The sequence below is a fragment of the Xenopus tropicalis genome, chromosome 3 (assembly GCF_000004195.4).
Source record: "Xenopus tropicalis strain Nigerian chromosome 3, UCB_Xtro_10.0, whole genome shotgun sequence".
NCBI lineage: Eukaryota > Metazoa > Chordata > Amphibia > Anura > Pipidae > Xenopus > Xenopus tropicalis.
This window is the reverse complement of record NC_030679.2, coordinates 134,566,964-134,578,892: the sequence shown is the minus strand read 5'-3', so window position 1 is coordinate 134,578,892 and position 11,929 is coordinate 134,566,964.

Genomic DNA, 11,929 nt, shown 5'->3' with positions numbered 1-11,929 from the left:
CCTGACGTCAATGATTGCTGTCAAAAAACTTCTTTGCACATCCAAATATATATATATACAGTATATATATATATATATACAGAAACAAACAGAGCACACCCTGTTAATATTCAAATGCCCAGGGTGCTAGCAAAAAATTGTATACAGCAAGACAGTGAGCCGCACACACAGGGACTTTGCTGAAAAAACAATAAATTTATTTAAGAAAAGAAATCACAGTTGGTGCTCGAAAGTTGGATTTCTTTTCTTAAATAAATTTATTGTTTTTTCAGCAAAGTCCCTGTGTGTGCGGCTCACTGTCTTGCTATATATATATATATATATATATATATATATACACAACAATACAATGTATAACTTCCCCCCCTATAAAATTCCATAATATGAGTAGCAAAAAGATGCAAGTTGAGAGCGAGTCCATTTAAGTGGGAATATTTTAGAATATTTTAGTGGACTTAATCCGTAATTGTGCTTAATAATTTACAATACAGAAATTTATGTATGAGGATTAATATGGTAGAAGCGACCTGTCAGTGGGCACCATACACAGGCAAAACTGTATTTTTATATGAATCCTGTAGAACATTCATATAAATGTGAACATGCATATAAATAGTGAACTATGTTGCTGCTTCTGACAGGACTAAGAATATTTGCACCTCTGGATTTGTGTTGGGGTATTATAATGTATCTGCTACTAGTGTTGAAACTGGGCATTAAAACAAAGCGGTGGGACAGTGCAGGGCATCTATACTCACAGGTGATGGCAGAAAATCGATGTTGAAAAATGAATAATTATATAGCCTCTAGGTCATGGCGGTTTCTACAGGTCACATGATGTTTTGCCCATTGAGTAAGGAAAACTCAAATTATTATTCTGCTAATAATCCTACCTAATGGTTCCTATGGGAGGACAGAGGACTTCCTTCCAACTGATTTAGACCGCTGTCAGACACATGAGAAGGGTGTTAGGGTTCCTGAACACAGACTATAAGTGTAGGGACCTGTGGGAGCCCTCCTGCCAGGACAAAGATGTAATTACGGGAACAAGGACGCAACCACAATGGAAGTTCAGACTTGTTCAATTTATTTTTACGTACTCATAGCTTTTATACTTTTTGTGTACGTGTAGATACAAATGAATTTATTATAAAAATAGAACAAGCCCTCATCAGCTTCAAGGATGGCCTTCAAGGATGGCTGTTGCAGGACAAGAATGTAAGGAGTATACAAAAGTAACGGATCCGTCAGTAAACAGATAAGATTAAGTTGCTTGTCAAACCATCTATTTCGTAATGTGCAAGCCTTGCAAGGGCACTATTTATGAAAAACAAACTATTGTGAGATGTTCAAGCCTTGCTGTTTGCAGTCACAAAATAGAGATATATTTCTAAAATGGAGTATAATATGCTAAGTATCAAGGTATATCAAAGTATATGAATATATGATTAAATTAATATAAGGATATAAGATATTAACTCAAACCTCACAAAGGGTGTCTTAGAAATGCAGGGAAGTGTTCAAAGTATCAAATTTGCACAATATTTGACATGGTTTTCCCACACTACAGTGTTTCTTTTCCATAATTGTGTCTAGGCATGGCCTTGTGCCTAATGTTTTTAAAAATGATGCAATTGTGATTGTGCAAAAATATGGGGATTATGTCATTTCCAGAATGCGTTGTTACAGTATATGCTTTTACTGCAAGTCTGTTGTGCCTCAGGTGCTTTTAGATAGGTGCTTTTACAAGCAATTCATTAGAGCAGGCTGGCTTAGAACGACAAGTTTGTCCTTTAGAAAACACTGTATAAACTGTGGATATGCCACGGTGCACATCTTCCTGTGTTCTATCAAGTCTTAGACTAACACATTTCAGTGTAATTGTCTTACTCATTTACTTACCTTCACATTCAGTATAGTTTTTATTATGACAGAATTCTGTTTTGTTTCCTTTTGGCTGATAGCCACTGTCACACCTACACTTGTATCCTCCCATTGTGTTGTTACATTGCATATTAGCACCACAGATGTTTGCATTCTCCTGACACTCATTTATATCTGCAAATAAACACAAAATACTGTCATACAAATAAGGCTGCATTGGGGGCACACATTATATATATACTTCCTGGGGTCACAAACTGGCATGTACACACATTCAGTCCACTGCACAAGGAACATGTAGGGTCAGCATGAAATGGTAGGGCCCTGGCAATAAAGGATGGTGAGCGCACCCAGGGACGCCATCAGGAGGGAAGAGGGAGTACTGGTGTGCAGGGCGCAGTGAATTCTGCTGCTGATGGGACAAAACTTACGCAACTTGTGTATCTTCTGCAAAAACTAAATGTAATCTGGCTAGACACTTAAGAAACTTGTGCATCAAGCAAAATACAATGCAGAGAAGCTTGACTGGGGCAGGTAGGGGGCAAACTCCACTGACCACCGATGAATTAAAAACTATTCCCCCAAACAATGAAGGTCTCTATAAAAATATATTGCATAAACAGCTCATATGTAAGACCCTGCTACATCTAAATAAACCATTTTCATAAAAATATACTTTTTTATTAGTATGTGCCATTGGGTAATCCTAAATAGGAAACTGCCATTTTAAGTACTAAGGGCCGCCCCCTGGGATCATAGGATTCACAGTGCACACAAACAAGCCAAGGCACACATACATGCTAGGCCCCATCAGCCAATGAATGGACAGAGTTCTGCCTTCTGCTCCAACACTACTTCCTGTTACAGTTAGAGCTGCATTATTTCCTGTCAGCTGATCTCTGAGGGAGCACACAGCCCATCACTAAATGGCGGCTCAAGGGAAAGGATGTATAAGGGCAATATTTACTGATATATATATTCCAGTTTGGTAAGATACTTTAATAGGTCATTTAACATAATATAATCTGTTGGTTAAGTATTCATTCTGGGGGTATAGTTTTCCTTTAAGGTGAATTCCACTCCACCAATGAACTGACTGACTTATTAGCACATTACAGTAGTTATTCACTTTAACTAATTATATGAACTGCTTATTAAAGAGTAACGTAAGATGTTTGTATTAGGATCTGTTTACTGAATTATAAGATTATCTCCTACATTAACTTTCCAGAAGGGGAATAACTGGTTATTGGGCCCCACAGCAACATCATTGGTCACGCAATTTACGTAAATTATGCAAAAACTTACATTACTTTCAAGGAAACTTAAGTAACATATAAACTCCACTGACCCCCCCAAGACTGACCTATTTGCACATTTTTTTACACATTTTTTGTGAACTAACACTAACTAGTAATCGGGCCCTAAAATGTATGTACTTTACATAACTTATACAAAAACATACATAACTTCCATATTAAACAATGACTGGGAAGAGCAGGGGCAGGAAGGAGTGTAGTGTTTAAACTTGGGGCAAACTTCACTGACCCCTAATAAACTGACCGTTAATTAGCCCATTACTTAATAGAACTCTTTATATGAACTGCTTATTACAGAGTAACATCAGTTGTTTTTATTGCACACACAAGGGGCGTGGCCAAAACTCCAGGCAGGGGAGGCAGGTGGTGACATCATGGGGGCAGGACTAGTGACATTAGGGGTAGAACCATGGTGTCACTGCAGCAGTACTTTAACATGGCAATCACTAGTCTCCATGCTGTTTAGGGTAGGTCCCCATAATCCCCTGTGATATCGTAAAGTTTCATCACACAGCAGTGAAGCAAGCATTGTCAAACAAGCACAACCTTGTCGAATAAGCCAATATATTAAGAAAAACGTTTTCCTATGTTTATACTACTGGCATGTCCAATCACACCCCCATTTTGTCCCTAGCCCTGACCCCAGCCCATTCATTTATGCCACCAATTCAAGCCTACTCTTGCCCCTTCGCAAGCATCCAATCCACCCACACCCCTGTTTTTAAGGTAGAAAATCTAACTCCACCCACAGACTGTAATAGAGAGAACAAATTATTATCACAGCTGTTATTATAAAGGAACAATGCTCCCAAAACATAACTTTGCTCAGTTAAACACATATGATGTCAATTATTCACAACAGGTACCCCCCCCCCATCACACACAGAAATACCTATATACCCCCAATATTTACATATACTCACCATCACATCCTGGAAAATAAAATCCAGGCACAGAAATGCAGTTCTCCTCTCTCACTGTAAGTGATCACAGACAAGAGGAGTTATAGTTAGAAATATATTTTTTACTGATACAGGGAACTGTACCTGACTGTGCAGCACCAATATGGCAGCTTCTCTACCACTTTACACATAAATGCCACCACCCCACCACCCCTCTTGTCCCTTTAGCCCACCCAGGTTATGTAAAAAGAGTAAAAAGTAGTAAATTGTATTTCTTTGCCATCTTTTACATTGCCTTTACATATATGCCCCCCTTCATGGCTTGGCAGAAATTTCAGCACAGCTTTACATAACATATTGTGAATGAACATTCTCTTATTCAAAGCTGGCTTTTAGTCAATACCATGAGTTATGTCATGTGATAAAAGTTAGCAATGCCTGCACCAGATCTTGTAACCTATAACAACAGGCAGCATTTACAGTTTATCTGTTTGAAAGCAAACATCTGATTGGCTGCTATTGGTTACTAGACAAGGTGCAAACTGTACCCCAAAGGACCTAATGATACAGACTCAGCAGAGGTCTGTTTCAGTGGTGCCCAGAGGCGCAGGCTAGTTTGCTGTAGCCAACTGGGTCCCCCAACAGGATGAGCATTTCTTAAACAAACTGCACACTCTAATGCAAGAAAAGAAGCCATGTAAAGGTGCAAGTTTTTCATAAAACTTCAAAAACGTACTATATTGTACAAGTAATTCCAAACATATTGACAAAATGATAGTTACTTTTGTTGTAACATGTGACGTTCAAGTTTTCAGAATTCTTTTCAAGTTCGCATTCTATAACAAGAAGAACAAAAAAGTTTGTCCTCAGAGGAACCCAAGACATAGTATAATACAGACTGTGTATATCAAATCTACAGCAATTTTTTTATTAATCAGGTATCAGGTATTAAAAGTGAGTCCAAAAAGCAGAAAAGTGTGCTGAAAGCTGATTATTGTTACAGCCATGGCTGAATCTTGTAGATAATGCTCACTTTTATCAGAATTCTGCTATGATGCCATTATGTTGCCCATTATTCCATGTTGGCAGGCATGTTAGACAGTTATAGCTGCATTATTTCCTGTCAGCTGATCTCTGAGGGAGCACACAGCCCATCAGTAAATGGTGGCACAATGGAAAGGATATAAAAGGGCAATATTTACTGATATATATATTGCAGCTTGGTAAGAGAGTTAATAGGCCACTTAATGTGATATAAACTATCTGTCGGTTAAGTATTCATTCTATTATAAATTATACATACCTGCAGACAGCTGTGTATATAAGTACATCGGTGGCAAGGGGTATGTGCCAGGACCATAACTACAATGCAATAGGGAGTCGGGATGGTGCAGTCGGTGGGGGGGATTTGTTTTACGGTAATGATATATTCATTTATATGCAGGCCACTTCTACCCCTTTACGCTAACCCTCACCCTCAGCAACAAGATTCCATTAGTGAGTGATAAACCTTCCTGCATTTGAATTAAATTGATCTGAGAAATAAACCCCAAATAAACCCAGCCCATGATTACTTTTCCATAGGACATGAAACGCACTGGGCATGTGGAGATGCTGACTATTTTGATGAAATTTTGAATAAAGATATTTTTTTACTTTTTATTTTGATGGCCCCCGGTGGAATGCTTTTGAGTGCCTGATTGCCCATACTTCTATCTACGGTTTGACGCTCCCCGTGCTGAGGGTCTGGGGCTAGTTCAACATTTTGTGGCAAATAAATAATGATGCCATATTCCAAAAATATGATGTATCTGTGGTTAGATAGCTATACACTAGGCTATAAGGTATGGCAGCAGCAGGGGAAAGGGCAAGTGAGATAATTTCAAGCTAAATTTTTTTTGGGCTTTAGTTGTTCTTTAAAGGGAAGTGCTGATTTCCTAACCAAATTTGGTAAAGAGCCCCACACAGAAACCCCCTAATATACTGTAATCACTGTAATCTGTTCCTTTAAAAAGTATAAATAAATACCATTTTTATATGCTGAAATCCAGCTGCAAAACAGTTCTTCTCTTTCTGCATCATTTGAAATTTGAAAGAGGGACTAAAACATTGATGTTACAAATTGTAACAACTTCACAACAGCTTACAAACAGCATGCAGGAACTACATAACCCACAATGCATTGCACTGTTATGTTCCTTTCCTTATTGACATCACGTGTGCAAGTTGTGTTTGGGTAGAGTTCCCCTTTAAAGCCCCTATTCTTAGTGCATGTAAACAGCAGATGCAATATATATTGTAATGCATAGTGTGGCATTACTCTCAGTTCTAAAAGATGTACATGCAGGAACTGCACTAATGAAGCAAATGTAGTCTTTCAGTCTTATATGTATTCACTCTCCATTGCTGTCTTAAAAACAATTGCCACTAATTTTAAGAAGGAACTCTAGGGGGCTCGACTGTTTGATATTTATTAAGCACAAAAAAAATCGAAAAACTTGAACTTAAACTTTAGCATCTAAAAGCTTGGGAGTTCATTTCAAAGTCAATGGGAGTTGTCCTAGGCAAATTTCACGCATTTTCTTTTTTAATTTTTCAAATGTATCTATTATTTTTGAGAGTTTGTAGACCCATTGAAAATGATAAGAATACAAATTCATTGCATTTGAGTTTTTTTAACAGTTTAATTCTATCCTGTTTTTTATATTCATGTTTTTTAAGCAAATGTTCTAGTTTAGTAGAATTTGAAGTTTATTTAAATTGAAAAGAGCTCCAAAATTCACAAATTCTCAGACTGATAAATAAGCCTCACCATGTTCCCTCTTATCAGGCAGTTATTCCTACTCACACTTGGACAGGTCTTATATATACTAATGGTATAGGATCTGTTATCTGGAATGCTTGGGATCTGGAGGTTCCTGGATAAGGGATCTTTCTGTACTTTGCATACCTTAAGTCTGCTAAAATTAATTAAACATTTAATAAACCCAATGGGGGTATGTAATACAACAAACTGTGAGGGTAAGCAGGTAGGGTGCACTGGGCCAATCAAGAGGAGCTTTGCTCTGGGCCTAGCAGTACTTTTAATGGTCCTGGGAAGAAGGATGAATGGCAGGATTAGAAATACAAGGAAGCAGAGAGTGACAAGCAGTTAAGCTGCTCAAATCAATGAAGGATAAATTGTAGGAGAGAGATGGGGGGTGAAACAGAAGAGGTGATGGAGAATGAACAGTAGCAGTTAGTTTCTGTATCATTAGAAGTGGAGGTGATAGTTACTTTCTTTTAGGCACCGGTCAGTTTCCTCTGTATCGTTTGCTGCGATGCTGTGACCTAAAACAAAGATATTTATATTACTCGACATGGCACATTGAACATATACCTCAACAGAACTGCTATTCAAGGCAGCAGGCATCTATACAAACCAGATAAAGGTGAACTGAAGCTCAGCAAATAATAAGTGTCCCACATAATGTTGGCTCTCTAGCAGAGAAGATCTGTGCATCCAAAGATACCCCCAGTAGTTACCCATCTTCTTATTGATAATTCACAGCACATGCTCTGGTCAGTCACCTGACATGTAGGCTTAGCTTCTCATCAACAGCCCAGAGCACTGTTCCACTGACACTCTAAAGATGGCCTAACAAGATCCAAGATGGGGAGCTGCTGTGAACTTTTTTCAAAGGCCAGAAACATCACTTTTATAGAGTTTCTGAAGTAATGTTACTACTAGTCCCTGTTTCAGGGGGACTGATCAGATTCCCTGTGGAAAATTGATTCTCCAACTCTGAAAGCTGTCCCCATGGCAACAGAGCCCCCCAGCTAATTGTTGCTATTCCAGGACAGGAAGAAGAAGATATGAGTGATCTTCTGTCACCTGACCACCTTCCCTACTTATGTTCAACATTCAACATTACCTGCAATATTTCACATTTTACAGCCATTTGCAAGAACAACTAGACGGCCCTGTTGTCTGCTGGAAATTCGAATTTTGATTTCCCAAAAGCTCAGATCTTTCATTTAAGCAATTTCCAGCCTTTGCAATACATCCATGTTTTGAAGGAAAACCCCACAAAGCCACAGGAGGGCGGTTCAGTAGAAAATATGCTGAGTGCACTTGATGGTGAGATCTTGTACCAGTCTGTGAACCTCAGGATGGTTGCCTAACTTCCCTTGTATATATAGTATAATGAGGAACGATCTGTAACCCCCTGCTGTCCTAATGCCTCTCTCTGTCTCTCCCAAAACAAGCTTTGTACTTAGGTCTGTATCCCCTTTAAATAATACACTGGCTTGACATGAAAACTATAAGGCAGCATTCACTTGCACTGATAAAACCTTCAACTGGACCCTGACAGCTTTTATCCCCACAGACTATATCTAGCCCCAAAGTACATAGGAAACGGGGGAGAATAAGGCATGAAGCACACAGGGCATTTTGTGGTCAGAGGGAAAACAGCAGCACTCAAAGCACTCCTGTCCGCTTGTTGCTGTGGCTGAGACAGGTGAGGCAGGGGCAACCATGAGAAGTTTGGGCAAGAACTAAGCACTAGTGATATCAGTGGCTGTGACCAAATTGTTATATCAATAAGGGAAACTTAATTCCAGAAAGTCTAAAACAACCCCCCACCCCTTACCTACTCTTTAACCCAGGGTCACTTTAGTCTTGCTGTGCCATAGACTTCAAAGGAAAACTATACCCCCAAACATTGTAGGTCTCTATAAAAATATATTGCAGCTCATATGTAAAACCCTGCTTTATCTAAATAAACCATTTTCATAAAAATATACTTTTTTAGTAGTATGTGCTATTGTGCAAACCAAGTGCACACATACATGCTAGGCCCCATCAGCCAATGAATGGACAGAGTTCTGCCTTTTGCTCCCACACTACTTCCTGTTACAGTTAGAGCTGCATTATTTCCTGTCAGCTGATCTCTGAGCGAGCACACAGCCCATCACTAAATGGCGGCTCAAGGGAAAGGATGTAATAGGGCAATATTTACTGATATATATATATATATTCCAGCTTGGTAGGAGAGTTAATAGGCCACTTAATATGATATAAACTATCTGTTGGTTAAGTATTCATTCTATTATACCTGCAGACAGCTGGTGTATATAAGTACATTGGTGGCAAGGGGTATGTGCCAGGACCATAACTACAATGCAATAGGGAGTCAGGATGGTGCAGTCAGTGGGGGGGATTTGTTTTACGGTAATGCCATATTCATTTATATGCAGGCCACTTCTACCCCCTTTGCGCTAACCTTTACCCTCAGCAAAAAGATTCCACTAGTGAGTGACAAACCTTCCTGCATTTGAATTAAACTTGATTTGTAATGGAACTGGTGCGCCACCTTCAGGCAGAAATAAACCCCAAATAAACTCAGCCCGTGATTACTTGTCCTTAGGACACAAAACACACAGGACATGTGGAGATGCTGACTATTTTAATGACATTTTGAATAAAGATTTTTTTTAATTTTTATTTTGATGGCCCCTGGTGGAATGCTTTTGAGTGCCTATCTACGGTTTGCCACTCCCTGTGCTGAGGGTCTGGTTCAACATTTTGTGGCAAATAAATAATGATGCCATATTCCAAAAATATGATGTATCTGTGGTTAGATAGCTGAGCCTCCCAGCACAGCTGGGGAAAGGAGGCAGCAGAAAGTGGAACACATGGGCAGGACAAGTAGATTTTGGGGGGAAATAGTTCAATAAATCAGCTCTAAACACTACTTTTTAAAGCACATTCCTTCTTTATTTAATGAGTACAATTCATTGGCACAATATTGTTTTTCAAACAATACGTCCCCTTTAAGACTTCTTCGCTTTAGTTGCCCCAACACTTTGCCAGTCCCCCCTCATAAAAAACATGGCCATACCTGTTAGTTTCCATTTCTAGAATAAACAATCACCCCCAAAACTCATGCTAGCCCTCAGGCTAAACCCTCCCCTCTATTCACACTAACTGGGTACCTCTAGATACGGAAACCTCTGCCTCTTGTAAATGAGAACTGGTTCACCCCCACAATCACACAGTGGATAAATAACGTAAAAAAAATCTGTTCTCTAAAGGAAAAGTAATATTCTTTGGGGAATCTGACGGATGTGATTTGAGCTCCTAAGGGAGGCCTGGGATCCTATAAATGCGTGGGTGAGACTAATATATACAGTACAGCGGGGATTTCGGCACTCCAGCTGTAACCGAGCTATGTCTTCCAGCAGGGAGCCACAAAGGGGCCAACAACAGGACCCAACATGCAATGGAACTAGGGAGAGGGGCGGAGGGGAGATGCACGGGTTTCTTTCTGGGAAATCTTGTTGGATACGCATAATAGATTTCCTGTTGCTGTGGTTTTAATTTTTGAACAAAAGAAATGTAAAATTTAAAGACACATTATGCAAACCAATAGTAATGAAAACACTATAGAGGTCATTAATCACCATGGGATAATTTTAATCACGCGAGATATGCCCCAGACTGAATGAGCACTAAGGGCTCTGGCACACGGGGAGATTAGTCGCCCGCGACAAAACTCCCTGTTCGCGGGCGACTAATCTCCCCGAGTTGCCTTCACCTGCCATCCCACCGGCGACACCGAGGCAGACATAAATAAGCCCTTATGTACTGTGTGGGGCTTATCTTGCTGAGTAAAACCATGATAAACATCTGTTGGAACCCCTGTTCATACAATACTGTTTTACCTGAAATCATTTACCCAACAAAAGACACTGTTTCAGGTAAGCTCTTTGATAAGGCAAATATACATTTCCTATGATTTGACTTAATCAGTGAACAGCCTTGGAAATCTTTTAATAACTATTATTAAAAGATTAATAATAAGGCCGCAGCATACCCTTAAACATTTGGGATTCCTTCTCCTCCTCTTACCCACTCGGCTCCCTCCCTTAGGAATTTGCTTTGGCTGTTGGCTACTGAGCATGCTCTGTTCTTTTCAACTCAGTTTACTACACACACTCTCCAGTCTAGCAGCCAATGAAGAGATGGCACTGCTGGTTTCCATAGAAACTCTGCTCTAGCTGTGCACTCTGCTGGAGAAACATGTTTTTTCTCCTAACCTTCTCTCCTGAGCTCAGCGTAACCATTACAGTGCTTAGTCAAAGGAGGACTTTTATCAAAGTAAGCTCTGCCTGTGTACGCCTGCATTCTTCATTGCACAAACTTTATATGTGCTTTTGCAGATGTAAATGTCACTAATAATGTCAGGGAAAATGGCTGCCAGGTGAAAGCTGCTGTTTTAGGTAAATGTGTTGATGCTTGCAAACGGAGGGGATATATGCAGTACAAATGACGTGGTGTAAGTCGGGGAAGATGTGCCCAACTTATACACATGGTAGAAAAATGTAAAAGAATTTATGGTTTGTTTGATTTTTTTGTAACATATTTTTATTAATTTTTGGGGAAAAAAAAACAATTAAACAAAACATAGTATTATTAGTATAGTATTATTACATGCCCCAATCATGGGAGAATCTCCCATGCTCCCATGCAGACATTTAAGTATGCAGGAATCTTATTATGAAGGAAAGCAATCCTGTATTCAAAGTTCCTATTGCTTTCGATTCTTTGATAAAGTTCTTCCTATGATGGGAGAGCTCGTGTTTTCAATTTGGATGCAATAGAAATGCGGACCATAGTCAATGCATGGTTGGCAAGATTCTGTTGTGATTTGGCAATTGGTTTACCGACAAGAAACATGACCATATCCTTCAGAATTGTTTGATGAATGAGGCGTGTCAAAAGATCTTGGATTTTGTCCCAGAGAAGTTGGGGAGCAAAACCAAAATATATGTGACACA